Below are 19,408 nucleotides of genomic sequence, written 5' to 3'. Positions count from 1 at the left end.
ATATGTGTATATATATGTATATATGTTTTATATTTTCTTGATTTTGATTTGATTTTCAGAGTTATAGGACGAATCCAGTGACTAGGATTGATGTTTGTTGTGTTGATGGACCCACGACCATGTTCGCGAAGGCCCCGTGCCATCCACGTCACAGATCTGTGACTTTTCAAGTTTCACTTCACAGTTCGATCGATCGAACTTTTTATTCGATCGATTTGTAACACATCGATCTCACTTATTCTTGATCGATCAAACTTGCATCGATATCATATTTTTGTGATCGATCGAACTTCACAGATTTATTTCACACATTTCACACACCATCTCTTGTGTTTCATGCTATCTCATACATGCCAATGCTTGTGTTTTCCACATTGGATGCATTCCATATTTACTGTCTAGCATGTTTCACATCATGTCACTTATTCCTTATCACTTGCATAGATTCATGTTCCTTATCTATTTTGTCTATCCTATTTGACATACATGATTCTATAAATTGTGTTTTAATTCTTTATGCTGGCACTGACTCCTATTTTGCAAGTTTTCCTATTATTTTGTAGGCTATGGCTAGGTCAAGACTGTAGCTCACGGACACTATCACTGTAGGGGCAGGCAGAGTTTGGACGACGAGGCAGGTCTATCTCATGCCCAGGACCCCATTCAGGAGGAGCCAGCGGAGCCCACTCCACCTCAGTCTCCCTTATCCGATAGCAGACTACAGTCTTTAGCTGAGGCATCTTCTTCCCAGGCTGACGTTGAGGTTGAGCACATACCATCTCCATCACCACTGCCAGCTCAGCCAGCCCAGTAATTAGACCGACCATTACATAGATACTCACGCCTTCGAGTGGCGCATGAGTCGGTCTTTGACACAGACTTCTTTTCCCGATCGGTACTTACTCGATCAGCATATGATGATATATTCCGGAGGGGTATCTCAGCCATACTAGCCCCTGTCTCATTCCCAGTGTACCCGAGGTTGGTCCGGATGTTCTTCCAGAACCTCCGGCCTGCCCTGAGTAACCTGGTGGAGCTGCAGACCACCATTGATAGCTACCCGATCCGTATCACTGTGGACACATTGTCCAGATTGTGCCACTGTCCACATGTCTGCCCTCCAGAGCTACAGGACACATATCCCACTCTCTACAGGCCATCATATGCAGACATGCCCATTTTACTTATAGGTCACTATGCCAGTGGCGAGACCTTCGCTACCCGGACCTATCTTCCAGATGACCTGTGGTTTTTTGACTCTGTCTTGTTCTGTAACATCTTCATGGCCGGCTATAAGACACAGAGGCGCGGCGACTATCTGACAGCTCTATACGCATTCTATACAGGGCATTGGCTATCCATCCCAGTATCATGATGAAGCTTTATGTCGACCACATCAACAACGCCAAGCCCAAAAGGGCTAAGTATCTCCCATTCGGCCATCTCATTATACAGATTCTTAGAGACCAGCGCTATCCCTTTCAGCCACGGGAATAGACTGAGTCTAGGGCTTGCTCATTTAAGAAGAAGGACTGGGATAAGAGCAATAGCGCTTTTATCAAGAGTCTCTGGGATGATGCTGCCGAGGCAGTTGAGGAGCTAGAGAGAGAGGAGATGGAGCAGGCAGCAGCAACAGCAGCGCAGGCGGCGGACGATATACCAGTCGATCCGGCTGCCATACACATGGACATTGATTTAGAGCATCCTGCAGAGGACCCATAGCATCACTCTCCAGTTGGGTCATCCGTTCACGATCCGAAGCAGGCTCAGGATTATCATTCTCCCACTCCAGCAGCACCTGAGGCTCCTGTTCCTATACCCGAACTTTGGAGAATGACTTCAGACCTTGGAGGATGCCATGGTATCTATCTACGTAGAGACTATCTCCATTAGAGCTGATATTGCTTCCCTTGACACGGATGTCATGACCGCATTCAGAGATCTATCCAGAGATATCCGCGGAGCACGACCTGCCCATCCTACCTCCTCCACTTGATCTTTCCATTCTTCTTTCTCCTCTTATATATCTGTGATATCTGCATATTTTTGATACTGTTATATTATTTTTGCAGCCGTGTCTGTCGGCTTTGATACTGGATGTATTGTACTTTATTTTTGGTTTATATATGTTTTCTTTATGGATGTCCTATTTTCAAATTCTTATATCTATCTGTTTGATTCCATCAGGTGCATCCCAGTGACTTCAGTGAGAGAGAGTACTTCTCAATTTTCAGGACCACCTTTATCCCACTTTCACTACTTTATTTGACTATCCCATTTACACTTGCATGTCCACTGTGCACTGTTATTATCCCTTTTTGTTATCTGATGAGTTTTATCCAAGTGCCAAATTTTCAAGACCACAGTTAATCCCAAGTTTGGGGGGGCTATGCCACCCACTTTGGATACTTTTGTCCTAGCCATTCTTTGCCTTAGTTGCACTGGCATACTCTTTCCCTTTTATTCTCTTTGAACATTGAGGACACTGTGCCATTTAAGTTTGGAGGTAATGGTGTTTTGCAGTGTTTATTTTTAAAATTCAAAATTTTGAGTATGACTTGTGTATTTGAGGAATTTTCTATAATTGGTCCATAACTAGCTATGATTTTGATCTTTTGAGGACTATATTACTTAAAATTTAAAAATTGCTTGACTTGAGAGTCCAATACTCCTTGTATGCCTTGTGAATGCCATTTAGGGGTATTTTTTTTGAAAGATTGATATCATGCTTGCACTTGTGGTCCATATCATCCTGATTTTGTGATTATTTTGAAATTCACTCTAGTATTCTACACTAGCACAGACGCACACTAGCATTCATTTGTAGGGTACATGCTTTGTTGATTATTGAATTGGTTATATCCTAATTAGGCTAGTAGTGCATTGAAAACTTTCATTCTTGATAAAGGTGGATAACAACTCATTTTCACTAAGTAGCCGGGATTCTAGCCTCATCAAGCACCGAAAGGTGAGGGCCCAAACTCTAGGTTAATAATTGAACTTGCTAAAAAAAAAAAAAGAAAAAAAAAAGTTGCAAAAAATAATAAAAAAAGTAAGGACTTGTCCAAAAAGGTGAGAAGTGGGAAATGATTAGAAGGAGGTTGTTTTGATTTGTAGCCTAGTTGATTTGAGCTTGTAAGTCCTTAGGGGTGTTTCAACACCTAGTGCCCTAAAGCCGTCTGGTTTGGGAGTCATTGACGTAACGCTCGACCTCATGGATCGCTAGAAAGCTTAATAGATCAACACATTGCACCATGCTTCCATCTTTGATCCTATAAAAAAAAAAAAAAATCGAGTGAAAAGAATAAGCGCACCTAGAACAATAAAGCTTTAAAAAAAGGTTCACTTTTTGTCTTGATGATCGGTACTAGATTTGTGTGCTAGTTTGAGGGTAAGGATGTGATTAATTCTTTAGTTAGATAAGATACCAACATACTTGATGCCGGTCCACTCAAAAAGAATTCTAGAGTTGATTTGATTTTCATAATCATTTTCTTCATGTATGGAGGACCATATTTGCTTACCTGATGTTGAGATTTTGGGAGATTGCTTGGAAATGTTTGAAAAATTGCGTACTTGAGGTAGTTTTCTCCCAATGCTTGTTTGCAATATTGGTGCCTCTTTTGAAAAAATGAGCTTAATGTTTGTGGGTATTATTTCTGGAAACCCTCACAAGACTTCACTCGTCCACTAGAGGTAACCTAGGGGTTTAAAAGGCTTATTGCATATGCTAAATGCAATCATGTTCCCTACGAAAGTGGCGTTACCCATTTATTGCTTTCTAGTTCATAGTTTTATAGTTGTTCATTTCATTCCTTTACTTTTTAGTTCATTGCTAGGGACTAGTAATATTTAACTTTGGGGGTGTGATGAGCGCTGAAAAGTGCGCATTTAAACTCCTTAAGCTTAGGTATTCTAGAACCTTTATCTATCTTATTTTCCCACTTTAGATTGATTTCGTGTTATTTCCATTTTCAGGTACTTATCCTTAAAATAAGCTAACTCAGCTAAATAAGAGCAGAAATGAAGCAATTCTGGGATGAATCAAAGAAAGGAGCAAAGTAGAGCAAAAGGAAGCAAAAGGTGGAATTTCAGCAACTTCGATCGATCTCAAAAAAAGTTCGATCGATCCAACTTTCATCGATCTCAGCACTTCTAGATGGATCTAAGCCATATTTTTCCCTATTCAAAGATCTCAAAGCTCAATTGATCCAACTTCATTATCTGATTGATCGAACCATCTTGTCCTTATCCAAATGATTGATCTTATCTAGCTGTACCACCCTACCAACCACTTTTGTCCTTTTCCCAAAAATATCTTCAAAATATCTCAGATTTGTTTTTATCCAAAAAGGCGCCGCGATTGAGGATCGATCCAGCTTTAATTCGATAAGTCTCAGCCATGTTCGATCGATCTCACTATAAGTTAGATCAATTAAACTTCCCAAATCCCGAGAAAATCTAAATTCCAGCTTATTAAAAGTTGTCTCATATCCAATCATTGGAGGAAGTTTTGGCGTATGAGCCCAGCTCATTTTGGGTGACATTTGACCTACCTATATAACGAATATGACCCACTTTTTGATATACATAGAGACTTAGAAAGGAGATTTGGAGAGAATTCTTAGTAAGGAAGTAAAGGAAAAGAGGAGGCTAAAGACACCATTGAAGGCTCTTCATCAACCAAGGAGCAGATTTCTTCCATAGAGCTTGCCCTTGAGGATTGGAAGACATCATCCATGAGTGGCTAGACATCCTCTTGGGGCTAGAGTTAGCCCAAAGCATGCTTTCTGCATCTTGATTTATGTATTTTTGAGGGGATTTGTATTGTGATACATGTTTTGACACTTATATATATATAGATTTTGTTTATTCAATGATTTGTATAGTTTAATGCTTCCAATTGATCATTTTATTCTATCCATATATCTATGTATGCTAGAATAGATGTTCATGTGTTTGTCTCTATTTCTTGTGTTGTTGATGCATGTCTATGTGTATTAATGCTATAGATCTAGAGATTGTTAAGACATAGTGCTTAATGGAATATTCTTGTGGTTTATTTGATGGTTCATACTCATTTCTTGATGGATTGTACCTCTCCTTTTGTTTAATTTCATATCATTAGCTTAATTGTAGTGTAGTTTTAGTTTAGATGTTAAATGGCAGGATAATCCATGCTTGTTGTTGATGTTCCATACTTATGAAAACAAGTAACATATATCTTTAACCTTGTGATGTGTTTGGATTGTGAGCTTAAAGAAAGGATTAATGGCTTAATTTGATATGTTGTGCTATCCACCATGTTGTTTAGACAATATATGCTTAATTTTTCATTCATGCTTGTTGAAACAACCACACACACACACTTTGTTGCAATACATGTTTTTCCCCTCATTAATCATTCATTAAGGGTGTAGAAAAGCTATGCTTAGTGGTGATCTCTAAATCTCAAGAGATCTCTCTCTCTCTTTTATTCTCTTTATTGCATTATTATTTACTCTAATTTAAATTGCATCTTAGTGTAATTCAACCACCAACCAATCTTTTCATCACTCGACCTACTAACCCTAATCTTGATTCCTCAACCTAGTACGACTGATTAATCCCTTGGGATGATCCCTACTTGCCCTAGCTATATTTTTAGTGAAAGGTAGTAGTGGTAATTTCTAAATGTAAAACTTGGCCACATTCATCATAGCTCTACACCACTATCTTTTAATGCAAACTTTGGGTCGGTGTGCGACAAAGCACCATTCTACGGGATTCAAAAAAATGGCAGATGCATTACAATACTAAAGACAATCCAACTAGACAACTAATGAAAAGAGGTGTTGATTTAGATATTAATGAGCCTATAAATTGGTCTGAATCAACTCCTACAACACCAGGTTCATCAACTCCTGCAGTGTCAACTCCAGCTTCGGTAAATCTTAGTGATGACGATACACCAGTCGATACCAAAGGTTCAAGTATCTCACGCCTCGAGGGACAAAAAGCAAGGAAGTTTCATATATATATATATATATATATATATATATAAAATAAAAAAATAAAAATAAAAAACGCGATTTCTTGAAACAAGAAGTATTCTTAAACAATTGGAAGTTATAACAGCATAATGCGTCATATTTGGTGAAGTAGGTGTGGAAGGAGAGCGAATGAGACTTTAACTTTCCATTGAGAGACAACGAACTAAGCAGCTGGAGATAGAATCAAATTTGGAGAAAGAACGGACTAAACAATTAGAAATAAAAATGAGAGAAAAGATGGCTGAAATGGAGTTTGAAAGAAATATATATAATACATAAGATCCATCGAAGGTTCCAACAGAAGCATCAAAGGCATGGATCATTTGACAACAAAATCGAATCTTAAATAAACTAAATCAAGGGGGTGGTCATATGTAATTTATTTATATTTGTGAGAAAATATGCAATGTCTTTTTATTTTATTTATTTAATTGTGAGAAAATATGTAATGTCTTTTTTATTTTATTTATGTAATTGTGAGAATATATGAAATGTCTTGTTTTATTTTATTTATTTAATTGTGAGAAAATATATTAATTTAAATGAATTCAAGTGGTTGAAAAAGTAACCGTTTAAAAAATTACAAACAAACAAAAAAATAAATATCTTTTTAATTTTTTTACTCAAAATATTAAATATATTTAAAAAAATATAAAAAAATAATAAATAATAAATAGCGATTAACCCGTAACCTAGCAATACAATGTAGGTAGCCATATAAGTATTTCTAGCCGGTATAGCAATTGTCTGCCCTAAGAGCAACTCCAATGCTGTGACGACCCTGGATTTTTTAACCCAGTGTGTCCTGTGATGACCTGAACCGGATCCAAGATGCGGAAGTAAAAGAAGCAAAACGGCCTCAAGAGATGTACGCCATCCCTAAGCACCACGATAACTCCCTATGAAGCCACGGAATTCAAATGAATGAAGTGCGGAAGCAAAACAAAGACGAGTCCTTAGAGATGCACGTCATCCCTATGGCACAAGAATGGACTCTCAAAGAGTTTTGAGACTCAACGGAAACAAAATGAAGAGAAGGGCATCAAAACCCTACAAGAGAAAAGCCAGGGGTAAAATGGTCATTTTACCTAAGAGGGAGGAATTTAACTTTAACAAGTCAAATTAGATCTAAAACATCCTAAAACATCCTTTGGTATCTTCACATGAAGTCCCAAGGCTAAAAGAAGAGAAATCCCAGATGAACCCTATCCCAGTTCAAACCAAATCCGACCCCCACTCACTAAAACAAGGATATCCTGAGCTAAGAGAAAAATTTGAAGCTCAAACTAGTACCATTGGAAATAAAACGAAAAATTAATGAAGTTAGACTCAAGAATCACCTGATTCGGAGTCGGACGGAAAAGATATTAAGTCCCGAAGTCGAAGGAAGGAAAACCCTATCCCAGTTAGAACAAAATCCCAACACTACCTTACTAAAACATGAATAACTTAAGTTTAAAATGGAATATGAAGCTCTAATTGGTACCATTGGAAAGCTTATTTCGACGTGGTCAGTTTAGACTCAAGAATGGACCATTTTGGAGTTAAAACAAGTGAGATATGGCGCGTTGAAAAAAAATGTCTGGAGCAGGAACAATACCTGCGGGCGCAGACCCAAAGCTGTGGGGGCCCACCAAATGCGGTAGAAATCCATGGGTGCCCGCCAAATGCAGCAGTGGGGTGGACTGGAACCTCCAAAAATGCAGAAAATGGTAGAAAATGCAGAAAATGGGTTTGCAACGCGGTTTCCAACACCAAGACTAAATTTTTTGGAAAAATGTCTCGAAGAAACTCCCCTCGAAATCACATTTTCTATGTAGCAGAGTTGAGAATGGAATTTATTTCCCAAAGTAAATCCCCAAAATGCCCTTAAGCAAGATTTTTCAACAAATGGTTGAAATGAGTGTATAGGAGGTTCAAAATACAAACGAAGGGGTTTTTCCCAGAAACGATCATGCACGCAGATATAACTTATCTATTTGGACGCACTGCAATGATCCATGGCTTGAAAATACCGCCGATGCAAAATCCGACCCCCCAACGGCCAAAATGACAAAAATGAAACTTGGAATGAAAACTCGGAATTCAAAATTATGAAATGGTTACTTGGCCACACTTCATACATGGTTAATGAGACCCTAAGGAATAATCAAAATGGAATTCCCACACCCGATGCACCCATGGTGAAACAGTAACTTGACATTTTTCAACATTTTCACAAAATTTCATGAAGTCAAAAATTTCATAGGATACAAAATACATGTTATTGGCCTCCGGCCTTATCTCATACATGTCAAATACATTGTAAAGGGTCTACTTACATACACATTACACATATCGAATAAAAAATAACATTTTAACAATTAAGGCTACAAATGGCATTTCAAGCCAACCTTTACAAGGACTAAAGCCTTCAAGTCAACTAGCATCCAAGCAATGATGAACATCACGCACCAAGTCTTCATACCTGAAACAGCCTCCCACTAACTTTGGGGTGAGTAAACAAGTTTACTCGTAGAGAATGCGTATGCATGACTCGATTTCTTTAGAGATTTTTACATTAACTTGAAATAATTCAAAAGGGGCCATGCCACCTAACGTCTATGTCAAGATGAGACTCAGGGAGCATCTTAAGCTACTCATGCAATTGAAATGAACAGCGGCATACAAGTATATACGCTCAAGTATACTAAACGATGTTAAAACATGGTATACGACATATAGGCATACATTTCCAAGTATACTAAACCATATTAAGATACAATTATACAATTAATATGCAATGTCTAAGCATACCTACACAAGTATACAATTAATATGGAAAGCTCATGAATCAAGTATACATACACAAGTATACTAAACAAGATGAGTTGTACATGAAATAAGTATACATAACACAAATATACTAAATGAAACCTACGCACGCGGAATAAGTATACTAGCTCAAGTACACTAAAAAAAGCTCGAATACATAAACAAGTACACTAGTCCAAGTATACTAAATGAGGTCAAATTACACGAAGAAAGTATACAGTTTCAAGTATACTAAACAAGATCCATATACACAAGGTAATCACCAATTCATAAGCTACAAGTAATCCGTGATTAACAACTTGGAATGGAATGCGAAATCAAGAATGGAAAGACTAGGACATGCGGTCGCTAGACCAAGCAAGTGTTTCCGGGTAATTATGACCTACAAGGCACTACCTAGTGCGCACATGCATAAGTTATTCTAGGAAATTACGACCCACAAGGTACCACCTAATGTGCAATTATGACTTAGAAGACTCTTGTCTCTGTATTAGAGCCAAACCCTAGCCATCACGTGAAATATGTCCTTACAAGCTTTCTAAAATCAACAAGTTCAAAACTTATACCCCAAAATCAATAAGTTAAACCAAACTTATACGTCTCAAACAATATCTAGGAATCAATTTACATGAACATGCAAGGTTGAATCCACACAAACTATGTCCTAGAGTTCAAGCCTACAATGATATTCACAATGTCGAATCTTTAATGTGCGATTCGTTACACGCTGTGACAATTTCATTTCAATATAAATAATATAATCTCATCCAAATGATCCATAATTCATATATGTTAAATAACATAATATGGTCACTACACAAACCAACCCAAAACTAAATTGGATCATTGAGACAACAAAATAGAGTTTAATTGAAACATGGTAATTAAATCTCTAGATTTTCTAAACCAACCCCAAATGGCACCAACTGATATAAACAAGTGAACAAGCCCAAGTCACTACCATTATCAAGTTAAAAATTCAATCAAACTAGTGGAACCATTAATTAGATTTTAATTAATTCATTTAATTCAAAATCTCTAGATTTCTAAACTTATCCAAATGCTCTCAATTTAACATAGGTTAGAGAACATGCCAAGGCCTATTTTAATACACATTACGAGTTAATTTCATGCTTGTTTCAACTATGTGAATTAAACTTTCGTATAAGATAAATATTAAATAAAATTCGCAATTCACATTTAAATTCCCCCAATTTAATATATGTTACACAATATCTCAAGGCCTAATTTCCTAGCATGCCACAATTCAATTCTAAGCCATATACTTCAATTAGAATTAAATCCTATACAAGAAAATAATCAAATTAAATTCTAGGATTTGTACAAAGCATGCATACAAGTTGTATAAGTTCATAAAACAATCAATACAACTAAAATATATATTATAACATCCCGTACCTCGCTAGAGAAGAGTCTCTCTAGAATCCAAAGCAAATCAACACAAAATGGGAAACCCTTCAAGGGTTATGTAGAGGAGGATGAGGGGAACAACAAGTGTTCCAAGCTTCATAGTCTAAGGTGAGTGGAAGGCCATCAAAAATCAAGGTCAAGGCCAAAGGTTTCAAGCTCCATCCATGGAGGCTAGGGTTTTCTTTATAAGAGAGGGAAGAGATATAAATTAAGTGTGAAAGAATGTGAGTGGAGGAAATAAAAATCCTCCACTCACTATGTGGTCTTATACCAAAGTCAACACACACAAGTCTTGGTCAATTGCACAAAAACCCTCCTTAACAACATTATTTCAAAGTGGCCCAAAAAATAATTGCAAGACTAAATTGTGAGCCTACACTTGTCACAAATCAATGGCTCCTTCCTAGGCTTAATCTTAAACCTATACTTGTCAACCATCCAAGCCAACAAGTGCACCAATCCTTAGCCAACAAGTGGGTGAATCTCCATCCTCCACATGTCATCATCCAAGGCATCAAATTGTTTCCACACAAATGTCAACAAGTGGACTAATGAAAGTGTGACACTTGTCACACTTTTTGAAAATTGCAAAAAGGTCCTTTTTGAAAATATCTTCCAAATTAAATAGCAAAATGGTCCCTAAGACAAAAAATAATTACTTTACAGTAATTACACAAATGACCCCAAAAGAAAGAAAAATTCCAAAAAAATTGTGCATCCACACCCCTAAGGAAGAAAGTACACAACTAGCATGCTTTTCTACAAAAGTAAAAATGCACATAGCATGGAATTTAAATATTGTGGATGCATGCAAAACCGGAATCAAATCCGAACCTGAAAAGTGAGGTTATGCCAACAAAGTGACAACCGAAAAAAAGACGAAAGGTGAATAGTGTCACAAAAGTGAAAATGTGAAAATGACTCGGTCCTCAAAGGAAGTTGTCAATCCAAGGAAAAGAGTCTCGGAAACCATCCCTGAGTACTCAAGATGACATTAAGTGGCGAGAAACCGACCTCAGAAAGGAAAAGATCAACGAGAAAAAAAAAAATATCCATGAAAATCTAAAAAAAGGAAAGGAAAGAAAATGACCAGGTCATTACAAATGCCCTTTCATTTTAGTTCTCAAACTCAAAATATAAGAGGTAGGTAAAAAATGGGCTCTCCAATGAGCTCTAAAATTTTGAGATTCTTAAATCTCCTCTCAAAGATAGCAGCTGCCAAATTTTTTTGGCAGGTATCTTATTTCTCTATACGGTGCCATTTCCCTTAATCATATCCATCTCTCTTTCCCTCAATCCTATCTATCTCTCTCCCTTTTGTTGCATTCTCTCTCTCTCTCTCTCTCTCTCTTTTGTTACCGCCAATGAAGCACAGACACGCGTGATAGGGGTCATGTACTAGTGTCGGACACGTGTCCGACACCCTTCTACTGGTGTCCTATTTTTTATTCATTTTTTCAGGTCGGACACGCTATAAGATACGGCCGGGACACTCTGGAGGACACGACTGGTACACCGGAGATTGGAGGGGATGAGAGAGAAACTGGAAGACAGGGGAAATCAACAAAGAGATGATGAAGAACATGATGATTATGCTTAGTTGGTATGGATCAATCGAAGGCAAAATGAAAGAAGAAATCTCTTTTAATTGTTTGAGTGAAAATTTGTTTGCAAATTCTCTAAAAATAAATCAATAGACGGAGGAGAAGGAAGATAGAAAGTTAAGAGACGGAGGAGATGGCATTTAGCCAAGAGTTAAAGTTCTAGCTGTCTCATCTTGGTGCGAAAAGATCTCAACCAAAGGCTTAATCACCTTTTTCTTCCTTTGTCAATGATTAATAAAAGAGGAATTTCAACTTGAGGAGAGAGAATATGGTCGGTCAAACGTGGGAAGACTGATCTCCTTTTCAATGTGTTTGGTTACAAAGTTAAAGCTATTCTAGTATTATACAAATTCTAGTATTAGATATAAAGATATACTACATATTTATTATTTGAATTTTAATACAATTTGGATTGGACTTAATTTAAATGGATCATGTCTATTTATGTAAATTAAAAATTAAGAGAAATTAAAATTTATATATAATAAAAATATATAATATTATTTTATTATCATATCCTTGTCGTGTCCGTGTCCTATTTTTTTGAAATTTGTTATATCGCCGTATCCGTGTCGTATCGTACCTGTGTCCCGTGTCGATGTCTATGCTTCATAGGTTGCCGCTCATCACATCACCAGTTCCAAGTGCATCGACTCCAAGTTCATCAGTTCCAAGTGCATCTCTCTCTCTCTCTCTCTCTCTCTCACACACACACACACACACACACACACATTGAGATCTATGGTATCTAATAGGTTGATAATTGTTTAACTGAATTGAAACCCTGGATGGTAGATATGAAAATAACCTGGATTGAGAGGAAATTTCAGATAATTATTTGTATTTCAAAGACTAAATTTTCTGTATACTTTAATTAATGGAAATTATATAGTTACAATACTCTCAGCATTTAAGCTACAGCGGATGGTAAAGGCAGTATTATTTTGGGTCCCTTATTTTATTTTCGGATCATTCTATGTTGATACTAGTTTGTTTATATACTCCTCTCACTGTTGTTTATGTAATTTTTGAAGATCTAGGTTTGTCTTATTTTTTATTGGGTGTTTAATTGAGGAACTATCCTTTTGTTTTATCCCTCAGTTGTCCATCTAACTAATGATTTCATGTTTTTGAAGTTAAGGTGTTTGATACTTCGATTATACTAGTAGTATTGTTTAATCACTGAATTATTTTTGCAAATTTATTTATTTATTTTTTCTTATGGTGCTCAAGCAAATATAAGAGACAATCGGAAGGAGATATGAGTTTACCCATGTCCATGAACTCTTAGCCGAACTCAAGTAATCATCCCTTGTAGGATACACTAAAGTTGAAAATAACTAGCAAAGTTCAATACAGAAACATTTATGTACAATTATAGGAATTGTTAAAAAATACATATATAAAGAGAAAGATATATAATGAATAGAAAACAATGGAACCATTACCAAGCAGAGAAGACAATAAACCATTAGCTATCCAGACCTTTATTCAAGTACAAAAATAGGAAGTGTATAAATTAAATTAATATGAAACTTCTCAATTACTAATGCAAGAGGTATAACTATTGTCAGCCTTGGTAATTTATCCACAGTGGGCCTGATGTCGCTTTGATTTGGCATATTGATAACTATCAATGGAAGTCCCTCAACAATCAACAAGGTAGGGAAAGACATTCACGCCAGATCAAGATGTAGCAATTTGCAATGCTTGGTTGAGCATCACCCAAGATCCAATTGTTGGTAACTCACAATCACAAACTAATTTTTGGAGTCAAATATTCCAAAATTATCTTGATCACAGCAATGACGAAAATGTACGAACATAAGGTTCTATCCAATCTCGTTAGGGTATAATTATGAAGTGTTATGGTAAATATAGTGGGTGCCTTAGACAAATTGAAAATAAGCAACAAAGTGGAATCAATGAAATAGATAAGGTGAGATTTCTACTTTTCTTGTTAGTTATAAGTTTAATTTTTATACATCTTAGTTTGTTTCATATCATTTTCTAGGTTTTTCAAATAGAAAGTATGTATTATGAAAATGAGAAGAAACATTTTTCTTTGGATCACTATTGGGCGATCTTGGAATATGGCATTAAGTGGGAAGATTGGGCATCCTCTAAAAAGCCAAAGTCTCATGTAATGACCCTATATTCCTCTTCCCCATCCCATTCCTTAGACATCCATTTCTCTCGATTCTGATCAAGATCTGACCGGAATTGGTGTTGACTCCCCAAGAACCAAAAGGCCTAGTGGAAGGAAAGCTGCAAAAGAAGCACATAGGAAAAGCAAAATAACAAATACTTCAGACACTCCTTTTTATGATTTGATGGAAACATTTTAACAAGAATGCAACCGATGCAAGTGAGAGTAGAATGACGAAGTTTGAAATAGAATAAAAAAAAGTTAAAGTAATAGAGTAAATAAATCAAAGGGAGCAAGAAGAGAAAGAAGCCAAGGAAAAAGAGAGAGATGATAAGATTATGATGATGGACCTTTCCAACATGGACCCTTAGGTAAAAGTTTATTACCAGCTGTACAAGATTGAGATTCTTGCCAAAGTATAAGCACGCTCAACAAACTTTAATTATTATATTCCTCTTCCCCCATGTCCATGATTATCTACCTTTTTTTTTTTTTTTTTTTTTGTTATGCTTATGTATTTATTTTGGATCATTGTTATGGATTTTATTGAATTGTAGTATTGAAATGCCAAACATGGATTTGATGATTCAATTTTATTTATTTATTATTAACAAGACAAACAAGCTAAATAAAATACAAACACTAAAAAAAAAAAAAAAAAAAATTACAAACTCACTTGTGTACAATCTAGTGTACAAAACACACATACTAATAAATTAAGGATTCAAACAAAGGACATCTGAAACACACTTCTTCAAGTCTCTCCTTGTCATGACCACATATATTTAATAAGATCATTGCGGAATGTGTGATGGATTGCAGAAGATCGAATCATATGATGACAAGCGAGGAATTCAGAAAACAAGGGTGTCAGCTCCCGCGACACTTCAACTAGATGCACCATTTCGGGTGCATCATACTCGTTATCTAAAGAGTCGTCACGCTCATCTTCAATGATCATGTTGTGTAAAATTATGCATGCCTTCACGATATAACAAAGATCTTCATGGCTCCAAAATCTTGCCGGCCCACGCACAATAGTAAAATGTGCTTGCAGTGCACCAAATACCCTTTCCACATCCTTCCGGTATGACTCTTGCATTGTTGCAAATAGTTACCTCTTGGTGAGTGCTGAAAAGTGTGCATTTAAACCCCTTAAGCTTAGGTATTCTAGAACCTTTATCTATCTTATTTTCCCGCTTTAGATTGATTTTGTATTATTTCCATTTTTAGGTACTTATCCTCAAAATAAGTTAACTCAGCTAAATAAGAGCATAATTGAAGCAATCTTGAGATGAATCAAAGAGAGGAGCAAAGTAGGAGCAAAAAGGAAGCAAGTGGTGGAAATTCAGCAAGTTCGATCGATCCTAGAAAATATTCAATCGATCGAAAGTTCATCTATCTTAGAATTTCAAGATGGATCCAAGCTCTCTTGTCCTTATCCACAAATCCCACAAAGTTCGATCAATCCAACTTTCTTCCGATCAATCGAAAAGATTCCATCTTATCCACTTGTACCACCCTACCTACCACATTTGTCTCTTTCCCAAGAATATTTTCAAAATATCTCAGATTTGTTTTTATCCAAAAAGGCGCCGCCATAGAGGATCAATCCAGCTTAAATTCGATAGATCTCAGCTATGTTCGATCGATCTCACCACAAGTTTGATTGATCGAACTTTCCAAATCCTGAGAAAATCTAAATTCCAGCTCATTAAAAGTTGTCTCATATCCAATCATTGGAAGGAATATTGGTGTATGAGCCCAGCTCATTTGGGGTGATATTTAACCTACCTATATAAAAACTATGAGCCACTTTTTGAGAGATACACTTGATAGTAGATAGACACAATTTTCTATATTCTTAGGGAGGAAGAAAAGAAAGGAGAAGGCTAGAGACACAAGTTTGGAGTTCTTCCACCAACCAAGAAGAGGAGCAATCTCTACCATGGAGTTAGCCCTTGAGGGTTAGAGGACACCATCTATAAGTGGCTAGACATCATCTTGGGGCTAGAGTTAGCCCTCAGCATGCTTTCTATATCTTGATTTATGTATTTTTGAAGGGATTTGTATTGTGATACATGTTTTGACACTTGTATATATATAGATCTTGTTTATTCAATGATATGTGTGATTTAATGCTTCTAATTGATCATTTCATTCTATTTATATGTCTATGTATGCTAGAATAGATGTTCATGTGTTTGTCTCTATTTCTTATGTTATTGATGCATGTCTATGTGTATTAATGCTATAGATCTAGAGATTGTCAAGACATAATGCTTAATGGAATGCTCTTGTGGTTTATTTGATGGTTCATACTCATTTCTTGATGGATTGTGCATCTCCCTTAGTTTAATTAGTTTAATTTCATGTCATTAACTTAATTGTAGTGTAGTTGTAGTTTAGATGTTAAATGGGAGGACAATCCATGCTTGTTGTTTGATGTTCCATACTTATGAAAGCAAGTAGCACATATCTCTAACATTGTGATGTGTTTGGATTGTGAGCTTAAAGAAAGGATTAATGGCTTAGTTTGATATATTGTGCTATTCACCATGTTGCTTAGACAATATATACATAATTTGTCATCTATACTTGTTAAAACAACCACACACACACTATCTAAACCCCGAGATCTCTCTCTTATTTTCTCTCCATTACATTTAATTGTTTACTTTAGTTTAAATTGCATCTTAGTGTAATTCAATCACCAACCAATCTTTTAATCACTCGACTTACTAACCCTAATCTTGATTCCACAACCTAATACGACCCACCAATCCCTTAGGACGATCCCTACTTGCCCTAACTATATTTTTAGTGAAAGGTAGTAGTGGCAATTTCTAAATATAAAACTTAGCAACATTCATCATAGCTCTACACCATTATCTTTTGGTGCACAAACTTTGGGTTTGGGTGTGACACCACCAAGTTTTTAGCGCCGTTGCCAGGGATTGATTGAAGGCAACGTCGTATTTGTGGAATTAATTAGGAATTAGTACTCTTTTGATCGTGTCTTTACTTTGTTTTCATTTTGGTTACTTATTGTGTTGGTTCTTGTTTGACTAGGTGCATTGAGTAAAAAGGTGAGCAAAGGAGTATTCCAAGCAAGGAGCTAAGCAAAAGCACAGAAAAAGCTAAAATCTAAAAATTTTGTAAGGCTAAAATTGAAAATTGAATTGAAGTGCTAAAGGACCCTTTGTGAGCTCTTTCTTAACTCAATCTCTAGTTAAATCGTTGACCCACGTGGAGGCTTGTATTTCAATTCTTAGATTAATCGTGAGCCCATATGGAGGCAATTTACTTTTCTTTGCATATTGTTGATAGCATGGGAGTATGGGATCATTGTATATGGAGGAAGTTTATTGATTGTTAATTTGTTGTGAAGGTGAAATGATTATTCATTATTTGTTACTTGTTGTGTTTTGTTGTGCATGCATGGTCGTAGATCATTGAAACCTACTCTTGTCCCTCTAAATTTTCATCTTGAATCCGTTGTTTGAAAGCCTAGAGGAAGAGGAAGTTCTAATCAATCCATTTCATCAATGGAAGGACATAATGAGGACCATGTGGAGGACCTTGATCACATAGACCAACAAGGTATCCTCCACCCCAATGTACATCATGATAACAAGCAAGTACCATTAGGCATGCTGAGGCCATTCATTCACTCACTACAACAATAAGGACAAGTTCCATTGGGAATGCCAAGGTCAATCTATGCTTCACCACCTCCCATAATTCAAGGCAATCAAGGTGCCCATGTTGCACCTCTAATTACTAATCCTCCCTTTACTTTAAGAGATCACTATGTGCCTAATGAATACAACACACCCACATGCATTCAATTGCCATCATTTAGAGCATACCACTATGAGATCAAACCACAAACCATTCAAATGCTTCCTAACTATCATAGACTTCCAAGTGAAGAACCTTTCAAGCATTTGGATGAGTTTCTTGAAGTATGTTCCACCGTGAGATACACAGACATGGCGGAAGAGGTCTTAAGGCTTAAACTTTTTTCATTCACCCTTAAAGACAAGATAAAATATTGGTTTAACAATCTTAGACCTTTTTCAATAATTTCTTGGGCAGAAATGCAACAAGAGTTCTTAAAGAAGTACTATCCGGTTTCTAAGACCAATGCCATGAGAACCTCAATTCGAGAGTTTTCACATAGGGATGGGGAAACGTTCCATGAGGCATGGGAAAGATTCAATGAATTGCTTAGGAAGTGTCCACATCATGACATGCCTAAATTACGTTTTTAATTGCTGAAGTGCTTATGTATTAATTTAATTGATTTATTTGTTATTTTAATTTACTGTTGTTTTGTTTAATTGAATATTTGATTAATTGGTTTATTAGTTGTAGTTAATTTATTTGATTATTTTTGTTTTCATTAGTTGTTTTAAATATTGATTATGGTATGCGTTTATTTAATTAAATTTTGTTAGGTTTTACGTGACTGTTATATAGTTCCATTAGGTATACACAGTTCATAAGTAGCTGACATTGATTAACCTAGATTTTGCTATGGGCCGAGTAATCTGATTAGGGTTTAACTAAGCCTAGGGTTATTGAGGCTTATAAATACTCACCTAAGATGTCTGCCTAGGGTTTTAGAAGAAGATTACGACATAGTAAAGCTGTGTGAAGTTTTAGAGTTGGCTGGGAAGAAAACAGAGAACAAACAAAGAATTCGCCGAAGAATTGAGACGGACATCGGTGTAAGGCAAGTTCTATCCTTACTCTCTCCCTTAGGCTTTATGTTCTTTGCATTCCTAAATAATTCAAGGATTGATTTAATCAATAAAAACGTTATCTGTTTATGCTAAAAAATTGGATTATCACAGTATGTTTGCTTGCTTGCTAAACCTGTTAAACCGTGTTACTTGCTTGCTTATTTCTCTATTTAAACCTATGTATGGAATGTGTTAATGACTTAAACATGGACTAGGAACCTACTGGGGTTGATCTACAACTTTTGGAAAGCATAGCATAGGGCAGAGAAGCTGCAGAAGTCATCTGAAGAAGAGGGAAGACAAAGAGAAGGGGCAGAGAGGGAGAGAGCCTGTGATGGCCTTGGTTTTTCAAGCCAGTGCGTCTTGTGATAAACCGAAGATTGACCCGATAACGGATCCGAATGCAGAAGCAAAAATAGAAAGCAAGACTCTAAGAAGTCAAAGTGACCTTCCATGAGGTCGTGGAACTCAATGAGAACTGATGCGGGAATGAATGATCAGAAAAGGACCGAACAGGCCCCCAAGGGCAAAATGGTCATTTCTGAAAATATAAAATCGGGTGCTACCAAGCACACCACTAGAAAGACAGCAAAAATTTAATCAAATTAGACCCAAGAATCACTTGAT

At 36.4% G+C, this 19,408-nt stretch overlaps 1 pseudogene; it reads right to left on the bottom strand.

The window, feature by feature from the left end:
• Window positions 1-18,189: 18,189 nt before the first annotated feature.
• LOC132297784 (small nucleolar RNA R71) lies at window positions 18,190-18,288 on the bottom strand (annotated as a pseudogene).
• Window positions 18,289-19,408: the final 1,120 nt, after the last annotated feature.

Source organism: Cornus florida, unplaced genomic scaffold, assembly GCF_030987335.1.
Source record: "Cornus florida cultivar Cherokee Brave unplaced genomic scaffold, ASM3098733v1 CherokeeBrave_3.0.0_Hap2_Chr02, whole genome shotgun sequence".
Taxonomy (NCBI): domain Eukaryota; kingdom Viridiplantae; phylum Streptophyta; class Magnoliopsida; order Cornales; family Cornaceae; genus Cornus; species Cornus florida.
Note: the sequence above shows the minus strand (reverse complement) of the source record. Positions and strands in the feature narration are given on the sequence as shown.